Here is a 14,509-nt window from a genome sequence, read left to right on the forward strand (position 1 = left end):
TTCTATTAATTTATTCACCACCTAGAATGGCATAAGTTTTGTCTATTACAATCTGAAGTTTTATTACATTACCCAAACTCTTACAAAAAGCAATGGATGTCTGCATCTCTATTATTGCCATCCCATCTGCAGAATATTTTTTATCTTCCCATATGGATACCTGTCAAATCACTTTTTATTTACCCTATTTCGCAGTAAATGTATCACAAAAGTATTTGTTTAATTATGCAATCATTTTTTATTTTTTATTCCTCAGCTGGAAATTTAATAAAGAAATAATACCACGTAGGTTTTCTATATGCTCTTTAGCCAGGCAGAGAACAAACGGGTCAGTGTTGCACCCTAATCCTTGATTGGCTGCATGAATTTCCCTTGCTTAATTCTAGTTTCCGTAACCCTGAAAATATCTAATCTAAATATGCATGAGTAGCTTCCAGTCTTAGTCTCAAAAGCTAAAGATTAAATGCCCAAAACTTTTCATCCTCTCTTCTGAATTAAACAGATCTTTCACTCTCTATTGTAATTTTGGATTAGAAGCTGTTACATTTTCTTGTTTTTGCCCAATGCCTCAAATATTTTGGTTACCTCTTCCAGCACTTTACGTACTGAAGCTAACTGTCCCTGAGACCCTATGACATCTTCCTTTTTTAAATTTCAACCAGAAATTTCTTCAACATTTACAAGCTCACTTAAATCCTCTGAATTTGCAGTTCCACATTTTGAAGTATACTACATGTCCGGTTCAGCAAGATTTGGCCGAAATCTGCAATTAAAGCTTGCAAATGAACAGCTTTTCTTTTGCATTCCATACCTCAGCAGTGCTGCATCTTTATTGGTTCTAAAGCCATCGTACATAATGCTGAGCTTCCTTGATTTGTTGCTTTGGTTTAACACTGGCATTTACATTGTCACTAACTTTTAGAGAGGCATTTTCTGTTGCTATAACACTTATAAACTTTTCCTACTCCATCCCTGACTCGGTCAAAACGTTACCACCACTGTAATCTTTATTTGTATTTTCCCAGTGAAGTCCCTTCCCTTTAATCTGTTGCAGGCTAACTTCTACTAGGTTTTGGAGGTAAAACTGAGAGGCTTCCTTCCGTCCTTTTAATTTTGGTACAGGTCTTTTAATTTGACCCACTTTGCACTTTTCATCTTTGTCTCTTCTCTACTAATTTGTAGCTTCCAAATCTGGCACAGCAAATGCACTTCTTTCGGTCACAACATGGGTAATATCGGTCAGGGAAAAACTGCTTTTTCAAAGTCAGCCACAGTGGTCAATGTCATGATGCATCAAATCTGTTACTTGCCTTTCCTAGAATTGAGAATTTTATATTCACTAAGGGCCAGATTTAGAACTCGGAGGACAGGTTACTCTGTCACAACTGTGACAGATATCCCATCAGCCGAAATCTAAATACCATTCTATCCTATGGGATTTAGATTTTGGCGGACAGGATATCCGTAACCGTTGTAATGGAGTAACCCGTCTGCCAAGTTCTAAATCAGGCCCCAAATTCTAAAAGTGAGTATGTAATTTTGATTTGTCAGCTAAAATCGGGTATCTTTAACAGTATCAATGGCAGTATCTGTGACTACTTTACACCCTTTGTGCTCCATAATATGATTAAAACTTTAGTTTGTTCTCTTCGAGGCGCTGCAGCTCGTTTATCACCCATAACATAAATATAAATATATATATATTTATACATATATATGTGCCCCTTATCCAGTTTAGTATAATAAGTAACTATTTACGTTTAGTGTTTGCCATCAACTAATGATTTCCTTTTAATGGCAGCCCGTCTTCTCTACTCTTTCTGAGAGGGTCACGTTGTTTTTTTCAAGTCCACATAAGCCTTACACTTTAGCCACCTCTGCATGAATCTTATCCCAGAATGACATGGGCCCTCACTTCTCTCTCACAGGGCTTACTTGGAGTCTGCTGGACCAAAAGACAATCCAGAACTGACATTCATACAGGTGAACGGCTGTGACTGATAACTTCAGAACCACTCATCTCACATCTGCATCTTCCATCCCAGCCTCCGTGAAGCTCTGACTGCCCTCAAGCTCTGGCCTCTGAGACCAAAATGATACATACATGAAGGAGAGATATCAAGAAGGTAGTGATGCAGGCTCTCGGGCGTTGAAAGCAGAGCAGAATATACAAGAAAATGTTTATTGTGGTAAAAGACTGTATTAAACAAGCATTTACAATGCAATGGGTCTCACGTTTGCTCGAGTTAAAGCTATTAGCGTTGTAAATTCAAACTGGACTTTTCTTGCCATACAAACTGAAAATAAAAAGTAAAACAGTTGACATAAGCAAGCCAATTCAAAGTGCCACAGCCGCCATGAGCATGAGCGCGAAGGAGAGACACAAAAGGAAAAAGAAGTTCGCTTTCAGTCAAAGTTATCGGCAAAAGTACAATTATCCATTTAACAGGGTCAGTGTCCGAGGCGGTAACAAAAATGCTCCAAGGAGAGACAAACAGAAAGCATTTACCAATGATAAAGTATTTTTGGAAGGCAAACCCATAAACGAGTGATAGTGATGGGCATGCGGAGGGCATGGTTAAAAGCCAAGATACATACCAACACTTTGGAAAAGCAGCACTTGCGTGCTGCTATGCTCGACCTGAAAACAGAATCTGCATTATTGTACAGCACAGTGTTTACCACTGTACCCTCTCCTACCCTGCCAACAAGGGTACCCTTCCTCATACCATCAGATTACTACTCCTAGGAAATAAAAGTCTTCTCTGGCCTGATGCATTACAACTGCTCTCAACGGGAGGCTGTAGAATCTTTACTAAGGGCAGTACACTCTGGAATGGCTTACGAGACGCTCTGCTTTCTGAGCATATAGTGATCTGTTCTGACAGAACAGAGACCTGATAACTTATTGTGAACTCTTCCCCTACTCTCTCATATGTCTCACTAGTCCAGCAGGATTCAGTGTCAGGGTAACCTCCTCTTTTCTAGAAAGTTTCAATGCATTGCTGCTAGGTTTGCACTGCATAAATACACATGCATACATAAACCTATGTGACTCATAAGGTTCCCCAAAAGGCCACGTACTAAACTGTAAGGACCTACAGGACTATTCTAGCACACTGTATCCCAGAGAATCACTTCATTTCTGGGCGTTTATGTGCAAACATGACAAAACATCACATGTACTGTGTTACACTTTGCATAACATGGCCCCTGGGGCTGAAAAGCCCAAGTCCATGAATCATTTTGTATCACTTTGAAGGGATGAAAAGCAAAGTTAGCCCTGCACTGAGCCATGCAACCTGCAGAGTACGCATTAGGACTGTGTAAAGTTGTTTCTTGTGGCCATGGAGAATTTCTTAAAGAAATGTAAAAAAAAAAAAACTACTCAAAATCCACGAAGCTACACTCATTTGGACTTTCATGTGACTTTCAAGACATTATTAAAACGGGATACACCCATTTTCAACAAAAACGCTTTCCAGCAGTTGACAAGGGGTGCAGGAAACCTTGTTTAGCCCTACCTTAAAACTGACTTTTTGTGTACACAGGTAAACTAACGCGACGTCCCATTTCCTCGCGAATGTCAGACCCTGTCATCCAATTTCAAAGCTGTACCAAAAATGTAGTGGCGCGGGCAACATACTCTTCTTGACAAAACTCAAATCCAGTTCCAGCATAAAAGTTTCGCTCATTTTTGATGGCCGAACTCGAAGTGAGAGTTAATAATGCTGTCTCGAGGGCCAGTATTCAGCAATTTTGCAAAACTTTGCTAGCGCAATAAAGATTTCAAGCACCCCTGATATGCACGGACTTCAATTGCAAGCCTGTTGCTCCCCTGAGGCGCCTCTGTGTGCACCGCGATTTATCATGAAGTCATTTTTTTCAGGCAGTGGGAGGAACAGAGAGACCTTAGACGAACTTGTGCCTAACCTAGAGCAGCTGTCTTTCTTTGTCGTCGCTAATTACGTGCACAAAGTCTTGTGCAAACCGTGACAGCAATAAACTGTTCAATGACGCGAAGGCCGCATTATCATGAGGTCGCCGTGACTCATTCCATCTCAGCGAGGGTGACACGTCACTCGCCGTTCTGCCATGGATACTCTGCGTCTTAAGAAAACAAACATTTTTCAGGATACGGGTCTGCGCTTGAAGTGTTCGCGTAGAATGAATTGCTAGCTAAAGTAGTCTCGTGAAACTCAGCAAGTTTGAAACATCAGTCAATTAGAACACTGAGACTTTTTCAAGACCAATAGTTTAACAAGAATAAGGCCTGAAAAAAACATACAAGGCCACAAACCCTAGCAAAACTAAACACAGATAAGATTAGAAATGAGAAACAAATCTCTGACGTCCCTTTACAGTCATCCGTTCGCACCAGAGAGGTCAGTCTCCACCAAGCCCTTCCTTGACCACAGATCCCCCAAGATGTACAACTTTACTTAACCAACAGTATTTCTTAACGTGGATATTATTGGTACATTTATTCAATGTTTCTCTGGTAAAAGTTCACATTTTTGGAGTGGGATGCCGACAATGGGGTGAATAAATTAAAAACATTATGCAAAATCCCTATTTTCCTTCATAACTCTTAAAAGTAGGAATCCTAATTGTGGATGTCAGCAGTTTCATAATGTTAAATATGCATATGTAAAATAACCCTCAAATTATTCAGTTTGTTAACAAGCAATACATATTATGCCATATTTAAACTTGAAAGAAGACCGTCTCCAGCCAAGTCCTGCCTCTAGCACCACCCTATCAGGGGCAATGGCAACGTGTCACCCTCATTGGAGGCAGCACTCCCATTCAAGTTCCACCAGGCAGTCATGTAGGGGTTACTTGCCACCATGAAGCAGCATAGGGCAGGCAGTTCCATAGACAGTGCATCCCTAGGTATGGAGAACCCTAGAGATTTTTCCTCTCTGCTGCAAGAAATGTGCATTAGTGTTTGGGGGTGGTATGGCTGTCAAGCCCTGAGAACATAGGTACACCAGTAGATTAACCTCCCACAGTACATTCTCCCTGCACCTGTATATAAATTATCCAGAACTGCCACATCTGAGAAAATGTAATCCATGGTGGAATTATAATCCCCTAGATTAGTTTTTCCCCCAAAGGGAGCATGCACATTCCCCCCCTTCTTCATGCAGGTCAGGAAGTCTCAATATTCAATAGTCCCTAAGGTCTGGGTTCTGGTAAAAAAGGAAGAATCTGCTTAGGCCACCCTTTCTGTCACTGTCCTAGGCCCATCTCTCACTCGCTGTTGGCCCCTGATCAGCTAGATTCTTGCCCTCTTTGTGCTTCGTTTTTCCTTCTTCTGGTCTTTCCCTTTCCCTTTTGTGCCTACCTGTGCTTCGTCTTTTCTCTCCTTTTTCTCCCTCCTTTTTCTTTTGCTTGTTTTGCCGCTGTCCGTTCCCTGCCTCCCACTAGCCCCGTCCACCTACACCCCCCTCCCAGCACCCCACCCTTTTCCCATGACTCACTTAATGAAGGCCGCAGTGCACCATTGGCATGCCAATGGCAAGCCCATCTGCACCCACACTGCACCCAGTGCCAGGAAGACTGGTTCTCCTACACACCGCAGTTACCTCACCGCCAAAGTCCACACCCTGAAGCTCGGGCACTACCACAACTGCTGCTGCTGCACTTCCCATCAATCTACTATTGTACCTTTCTCCTGCATCCACTTCTCTTACTGCATCATCAGATCGCCCACCAACACGCCATCCATCAACACGCAAACCAACCAACACAATGCACCTATTTCACAACAACTTGCCTGCCTCTTCCTCAACACATGCTTGCTTTGCACACACCCAGGCCACTCCCAACATCGCCACAGCAACACCTGACGGATACAAGATCACACACCTAGACTGCACCAACAAACCCTGAGGAGTGATCGCCATCATCCACAAAGAAAACACCCACTCCATTCCCAGACATTAGACACTATATAACTCATGGAACATCTCAACAGATGGAGAAACCACCATCAGAGGCATTCTCACCTACAGACCACCTGGGCTATGCCCCGGCTTGTGCTCCATCATCCCCTGCTTTATCGTCCCTCTTGCATTTGACTCCAAAAGACTACATCTTCCTTGGAGATCTGATTTTCCACCTCAACGACACCAACACTGCCAGCCTCCTTGACAGCATGAATAACATCAGACTAATCCAACTCGTCATCGACCCCTCCCACAATGCAGGACACATGCTGGACTCTATTGTCACCCCTAGCTACTTGGTCACGTCACTGAACTCACCTGGACGACCACTTCATTGTACACTTCAACATCTTCAGCCCCGCACCTCCACCACCAAGCCACCTAGCGCACCCCACCGTAGCTGGAGCAAAGTATCAGAGAGCCAATGGGCCGATGCCTTCAACATATCATGCTGCATCAAAACTGGGACAAGCTGTCAAAAACTTCAACCCCTGGATCCCCCGCAGCCACAGAAAACAGCATCACCCCTTCCCAGGAACTATGTGACAGACTTGCTGACTTTTTCCACAACTAGATCACCACCATGTATTAGAACTCAGACTTCCCTTACTTTAACACACTTGCCAAAATTAACACAGACCACCCACTGGGGACCAGTTCATCCCCCATGACACCACCACTATCATGAACTCCACTCACTCAAGAGCCTCCATGGACCCCTGCCCACACCACATTTTTTTATCTCAGAAGCTTCAGGATTGGCAGCAAGCTTTCCACCCTCTTCAACTTCTCACTTGCCATGGCCACCTTTCACGAAGACTGGAAACAAGCAGAACTACTGCCCCATCTCACTTCTCCCTTTCCCCACCAAAGTCCTGGAAAAAAGCCATAAACCGACAACTCACAAAATATCTGGAGCAGAACTTTCTCCTAGACAGCCTCCAATCAGGATTCCACGCCAACCACAGCAAAGAGACTGCCTTAATTGCAACCACTGATGACATCAGAGCCCTCCTCGATTGGGGAGAAATGACCCTGATACTCTTCAACCTATTAGCAGACTTTGACACTCTATTTCATCACAACCTGATCAGAAGACTGCATTACATCAGTATCCAAGGAAATGCCCTCAAATGGATTTCTTCCTTCCTCACCGGAAGAAACAGAAGGTCCGCCTACCTCCATTCACCACTGAACCCAAGGACATCATCTTCAGTATCCCTCAAGGATACTCTCAGCCCCACCCTCTTCAATACCAACATGACCCTCTTGCCAACGTCGTCAGATCCCATGGATTAAACATCATATCCTACGCACACAACACCCAACTGCCTGAAGCTCAACACGGACAAAGGGAAAGTCCTAACAACACCACCCCTTGGAACAGCTCCTGTTGGCCTTAGCAACTATGACCATCACCCAAACTGTTCGACCACGCCAGAAACCTCGGCATAATCCTGAACAGCAAACTGACCATGAAGTTCCAGATCCACCCAGTTGCCTCTGCCTGCTTTCACACACTTCACGTTACGAAAAGTCTTCAAATGTCTCCCCCTGAATACCAGGTCATACCATCACACAGGCCCTAGTTACCAGCCAATTAGAGTACGGCAATGCAATCTACGCTGGGATCACCACACACCTTTTTCAGAGACTCAAGACCATACGGAACTCCACTGCCAGACTAATCCTTGACCTCCCTAGACGGACCCACATCACCCCTATTCAGGAAATTCCACTGGCTCGCCCATACAGAAGAACTGTCAATTCAAGCTGATGATCCACAGCTACAAAGCACTGTTCAACCAAGGACCAGCCTACATCAACCATCACCTAAACATCCGCCACCTTAGCAGACAACTATGCTCTGCCTCACTCTCACTCGTCTGCACCCCCTGCATCCACTGAAGCAACAGTAGAGGACGCTTCTTCTCCTGCCTCATGGTGAAATCCTAGAATGAGCTCCCTCTGCAGCTATGGACCTCCACCTCCCTACTGGAATTGCAGAGAGCACTCAAGACCTGGCTATTTGACTGAGTCACCTTAACCACAGAGTCTCTCAAGCACCTGGATACCCTCTTGGTTTATTAGTTGCACTATACAAATCCACTTGATTGATTGAGTGATTGAATAACTGATTAATTGTGCTTCATCTTATGACTCACCTAACAGTATGGCGATGTGGATAGGAAATTTGCTAACACCCTGTTCGTCCCCCCTCCACGTGGTCTGCATCTAACTCAGAGCTCCAGACAAACTAACTGTTCACCATTTAGGTGCCTCCATATCGCAACAAGGCCATTTTTTCATCTGGACTGACAGTGCAGCTGACTCCAGATGTAATGTGATCAACATAAAAAAAAACTTTCAGGTGTACTACTGAAAGGAGCTCCATCCACATATTGGAAGCCAGTTGCACATTTTTGATTGGGCAGAAGTTGTGTGCTTCCACAGAAAGAAGTCCTGCCTCGCCACACAGCTATGAATATTTTGTTTGATTATCCAGCAGCCTGAGCCAGCAGCAGTGCCTCTGCCTGAGCCTGAACCTTCAAGGGCATACACATGACGCTGATATACTGTTAAAGTGTCCTAGATAATTAGATAATTTACACTGTTTGTTTTTCTCTAACAACAGCATAGATGGGAGGAGGTTAGTCACAGGGAATGTATTGCAATTGCAGCATTTTAGACTTCAGAGTGCAGTTTTGTGTTTGAGAGCAGTATGGGATGCCCAGGACTACACTAATCTACATGGATTTTTAGGTCTGGTGACAGTCCAACTGTCACCAGACCTTATGTGATCAACAAAAAAGAGCTCTCAGTGTACTACTGAGAGAGAAGCTTAGTTTTAACCCACATTGCTTCCCCTCATTACAAGATTCGACTGGCCTACTTTGTATGCTTCCACTGAAAGGACTGCTTGTATTGTACTTTTTGCCTCGTGGAAAAGCTTACACTCAGTACAGGAGGACTGAGTTGGATATGGTGGCAAACCAATGATAATTGCTATAGATATAATCTGCTTAATTTAAAATGTAATATAGGCAGAAGGCCTGCAGTATTTATTGTGAAAAGCATATGCTAAACTTAATAAACATCTAGCTGTGATATTTTGTTACATGGAATCTCACAGATTACTAAAGTAGGCAATGTTTTTTTTGTTGGTTACCCAACGTAACAAACCATGGATACAGAAGTTTACTTCTGGATATAGAGATTTGCTGCTGGGAGTGGTAGTATTTTACTTAATTTTGAAAAACATTTTCTAAAGCTAGTTTGCCCCTAACAGTGGATAGTCATACCATTATGCTACCAGCTTAAATAGGATTTGAAATGAAAAGGTCTTTGACAGATCCATCAATTTAAATTGTTTGGTACACGATAAACATGGATACTGTGACAGTACAAGTGAAGCACAATGCATGTGTCTCTGAAGTAACTCCTAGCATACAGGGAGATGTGAGTGGATCCTGTGTGGGCCCTTTGTATAGTACACACCTGTGCTCCTCTTGCTTCCGGCAGATAGAGCACAATGAGACTCCTACTGAACAACACATCTCACAAAAACATGCCCTCAAAACTCTCTGGGACTTTGTTAACAAGGTAGGAAACGTAATTATCTCAATTAAAAATAAATAAATAGATTCTGCCTTTAAACAGATGTGAGAGCAGCAATTTAAAGAGGTCTCTGTAACCTGGCATATGTTAAATGCAAGGGGCAGGGGGTGGATTCATAAACAGGTGCGTGTCAGTATTAAGCAGCACTACAGGTTCTTCTTGTCTGAATGACATTAGCATCCATCTGATGTGGTTTGCTTTTGTACTGAGGTTGTTTTGACCTGCACCACATCGGCTCCTCGTTCTTTGTGCCTTGGTGTCGCCTCACTTGCCGCAACAATTGACCTGTTTTTTTTCCACAGTAAAGCTTCCTGGTGCAAAATACCAGGAAGAACTGAAATTGTGCTAAGCACAGGGACAGCTAATGAATACACACAGTGACTACCAGACTCATGTAGTGACTACCAGACTCATGCTTATCCGGTTGCTGGAGAACCAGCCCAGTCTCTGTTTTTACACTATAATTACACTCATGTGTTTGTCAGAGGTCTGGTCCTCGATTTACCTACATGATTCCTGCTTGAAACCAGTTCTGTGACTTTCCCATAGGTTCTGTGAAGAAGAACATCCTAATGATATCCTTGAAACCAGCCTCTAATCTTTTGCTTCTGTAACAGATGTTCACTTTCTCTATTTTAGTACTATCTCTCAGTTAATTAGAAGTAATTTTTATTTCTTCTCGAGTCTTGCATTTCCTTTGTGTATTGCTTGTTTTGACCTTCACCATCTTCCTATGTATGATCTTAGCACCATCTCCAGTCTATTCTCACCCTTTTGCATGTGAGCCCTCCAAAACGTCCCAGGAGAGGCCTCTAGTTTGTACACTAGCAGAATTTTATAAATATCCTTTCTGTTAAACATCTTATGCCTGAAGACGTTCACTGGGTTTTCTACACAGTAGTGTAAATAGCTGAGAATGCCGTTCGTAATATTTTAATGCCACCATTGTCTCCAAAAAACCTTTACATATTATCAGAGAATGATTGAATTATTGGTACAGTACACTTGCATGGTCTCTTTATTTTCTGGGCAAATTCTGTTACATTTCTGCGTGATTTCCATTAACGCAGAAATGTTTCCATTACCGTCACTCAGTCATTATGTCCAAAATGCAGAGATTGGTCAAGTAATGGTCAATCCGAATTGCTAAATCAGCTTACTGTTTCAGACATTCTGACTGGCTCCTCTTCATGCAATCAGAATTGGTCCCTGGGTTCAGACCTGTTGATTAGCTGCTGGTCATTCATTCAAAATATTTGAGTCAGTCCAAACCTTCTTGGACCATTATGCATCCATGTACGCAGATGCGAATGAATATGAAGATATGTACTGCCAGCACTACCGTTCAATAATGATTTGATTTTATCTTTGCCAGGGTTTCTGATCTGGCAAATAACTTTACCCTGTTAGCTCCTCCTTGGCAGCCTCTCATACATATGTACATATGCCTTTAGCAGCACTATTTTCTTATCACTACACCTTCCTTCCACCACATCCTTGCCATCACAATATGCACCTCCATCTCCATCACAAACCCCAGTACCAACTCTATACGGATGTTATCAACTGGGGCAGAGGTGGAGATTCTATCAATGTGTGAGCCTAACATATATTTTGGGTTCAACGAGATGTGAAATAATGATGCTCTACATCGAATAGACACAGGGACTGGAGTTCTAAAATGTGTTCTCAAATCACATATTCCTTTGGATGTTGTAGATTAATATATTTAGGATGATATGCTGTGACATGCTGCTGCCATACCCTGAATACACCATGTGATCTGATGATTATACCAAATCTATATATCTCAGTGTGTAAACATGGCCATTTACATGGTCTACTTCGCTTCTATCTAAATTTTTACAAATAGAACTGTGCTTTAATTCACTCTGTAAATTCTATTAAATATAATACGTAGGTATTACACAAAAGAAGGCTAAAAGAAAACGAGTGCTGAAAAAAGCAATTACATTGATGTCAATAAATCATGAAAGAGGCGTGTTCACAAATAGAAGGGAATTTACATATCTCTTCATTGTCATCAATTAATTCATATCCCTTCAAGAGCATGATATAGGCAATATATTCTGGCTCATAGCAGAGAGAGACGTTTTAATATCGCACACTGGTTGACTCTCATTCAGTAAAATATAATCAATGAAGTGGACTGCTGAATCTTGAAGAGATCAGAATTTGCTAGTGGGAATAAGAGACATGCAGGGTGCCTCCAAGTTTGAATTATTTTCCAGGATCTCCTATATATGAGTGAATGGGCCACATCTTATTGTTACTTCCTTGAAGAAAATCATGCCTATTAGGAGAGATAGGTTTATGCTTGAAATGTAATATTAATAACAGTGCAAAATTGTCCCATGAAGGATGCACTCTGTTTGGATTCTGAAACATGCACACAACATTTATATACACCTATAAATTGCCACATTAGAAGAAAAAGAAAATGTTATAAAACTGAATTATCCTGTTTCATTAGTGCTTTCTCACATCTGCCCTATTCTTCATCTACATATTATTTCATTAATTAAATCTTCGAGTTTGGTGTGCTTTTTAGACATCAGGATAGCAGCAAATTCAAACGATATATATATAAATATATATATATATAGATATATATATATCTATATCTATATATATATGTATGTATAGTTATATACACACACACACACATAAACAAATGAATACACATATATATTTCCACTGGAAAAACAAAGGTTAAAGTGACATTATAGTTAGGTATCGTAATAACAGCTTAGCCTACGTTACAAAACCTAGAAATGTACTGAAAAATCTAAGGTTAAAGTGATGGTATGGTTACAAAAAACACTGAAGTTCACCAGTTATAGTTTACTGAGCTAACTATAACTTATGCCATGCACTGCTTATGACCTCACATATTACATCAATCATGACATATTAAATGACATCATTGGTGACATCAATGATGACATCTCAGATGACATAACTGATCTTATCACTGATGACCTCATGCATCCATTGTCACACCGTGGACTTGAGTAAAGCTGACAAGTCGACAACTCATTGTTTGGGGATTTGTAGGCAGTGCACCATACAACCGTCAACATACACAATCACATGTGCTTCAAAGCTGTTTTCATGTATTGACCCATATGTATCCCCTTCAGTAACTGTACTGTACGTGACTATGGTTTCTTCAGTGATGCTATTAAGGCCCCCCCCCACTTTTTGGCCATGCGCAGTGGGGGAGGGTGGCCACAGGGCCTGGCTCCTTTTATTTTTTGTGTACTGCGATACTTCTGCAGTACCCGCTGCTCAAGCTATAACGACATGGTACTGTGATGCCATGCAAGCTTCCTCAAGGAGCTTGCTCGGTTCTATGGAGAAGAAGCTTCAGTGGCAGCTCCTCCTCTTGAGTACCATGCTGTCACACAGAAGGGCTGCATTAAGCCCTGTGAGACCACCGCTGTACTTTATTGGAGGGCCATGCTAGGTCCCACGGTATTGTGGTACCCATGGCACAAATAAAAGGCATCTTTGGGGTTCCCTCTGGGTTTCCCCCACAATTGCCTGGGAGTCCGGATGTCCCCGTCCTGCCTCTTTCAACCCTATTTGTTTTTAACTTTTTCAGAAATGGGGACCGAGTACCCGAGTCCTGTAATGGCAGGCCCAGCGTTTTATTTTGAGTTGCGACCAGCCAATCAGATTGTTCACTACTGAAATGTACTACAGGTGAATAAGCTACTGCAATAATCAGAGACCCTAGTTCTTGATTGTATGTACCACAGGACTGCCATGGGACCAATCATCCAGCTATACATACTTTTTTAACCCTATCAAGCCCTACCATAGCACTATTTAAAATGCTAATTTCTCGAAAACGGCTGTACAGATTTCGACAAGATAACATAAAGCAAGTTTTCTGAGTAAAGTTTTAACTTTTTGCAAAATTTGGTGTACTTCTGTTTAGCCATTTTTTTTATATATATCGGAGAGTGAGGTTTCCTATAGATAATACAGGAATCAATGTTTTGAGTCCACCCTTTTTTCATGGCCCCCGCTGGATGGATCAATACTAAACATTCCATAAGGGGGCAGACGTACGAACCTTTTTTTGGGAAAGTTTCATACAGACTTATCAAAAGACAGAAAAATAACCAACATAACATAAAAACGCTCTTCCTATGGAAATTCTAACCTAACTATACTGACACAGTGGCAACTGAGAAACATGAGATTGCCAAACAGCATCAGTTCAGTGGCATTCTGCATCATTAATGCTGGATTAATATCATAAATGTAGCAATATTTTTGAAAATTATGAGGCCTCTGTATCCTCCTCCTGTGGGATATAAACAGGTCCCTGTGTAACAATTATTGTCAATCAAATATATATCAGAAATAAAGAAGACGCTATCGCAAACATCTAGAAGTTGCTTCAATTTTAGGCTCCAGACATAAGTCAAGAGTGGAAGTGTTTTTTGTTACACTTATTAAGAGTATTTAACCAAACAGTGTTAGGTTGACCAGTGGCTCTCAGCAGCAATTCAGGGGTGTGGAATTTTATAAATGATCTAATTGTCCATTGGGGGGAGATGCTACCTAAATCTACCTGTCCTGTAAAAAAATCCACTTATCCATTTTGGTGCCATGCAGTGAGGTGAGAAATTATGACAGCATTCTCATTTTAAGACATCTTGAAAAACCTGAAAACATCCTCTCTGATAATGTCGAGGCTTGTATTATATAAAGGTATGGATTCTAACAATGCTCTGATTTTGCCACCTTTCAACAAATCGATTTACAGAGACTGAAAGTAGACAGGAAGCTGCGATTCCTGGACTGGAATGCCCTGTAATGCCCTGTAAGTCTGTTCACATCTGCAAACTACCATTTTTAGGGGTGTAAACCAGCTAATTTCCAATCTTCCAGACAAGGGC

At 41.8% G+C, this 14,509-nt stretch overlaps 1 protein-coding gene across 2 annotated transcripts in view; it reads right to left on the bottom strand.

Annotated features, from left to right (window-relative positions):
* Nucleotides 1-14,509, bottom strand: part of PRLR (prolactin receptor) — a 450,951-nt gene that overhangs the window by 383,272 nt on the left and 53,170 nt on the right. The window lies entirely within an intron of this gene.

The sequence above is a fragment of the Pleurodeles waltl genome, chromosome 1_1 (assembly GCF_031143425.1).
Source record: "Pleurodeles waltl isolate 20211129_DDA chromosome 1_1, aPleWal1.hap1.20221129, whole genome shotgun sequence".
NCBI lineage: Eukaryota > Metazoa > Chordata > Amphibia > Caudata > Salamandridae > Pleurodeles > Pleurodeles waltl.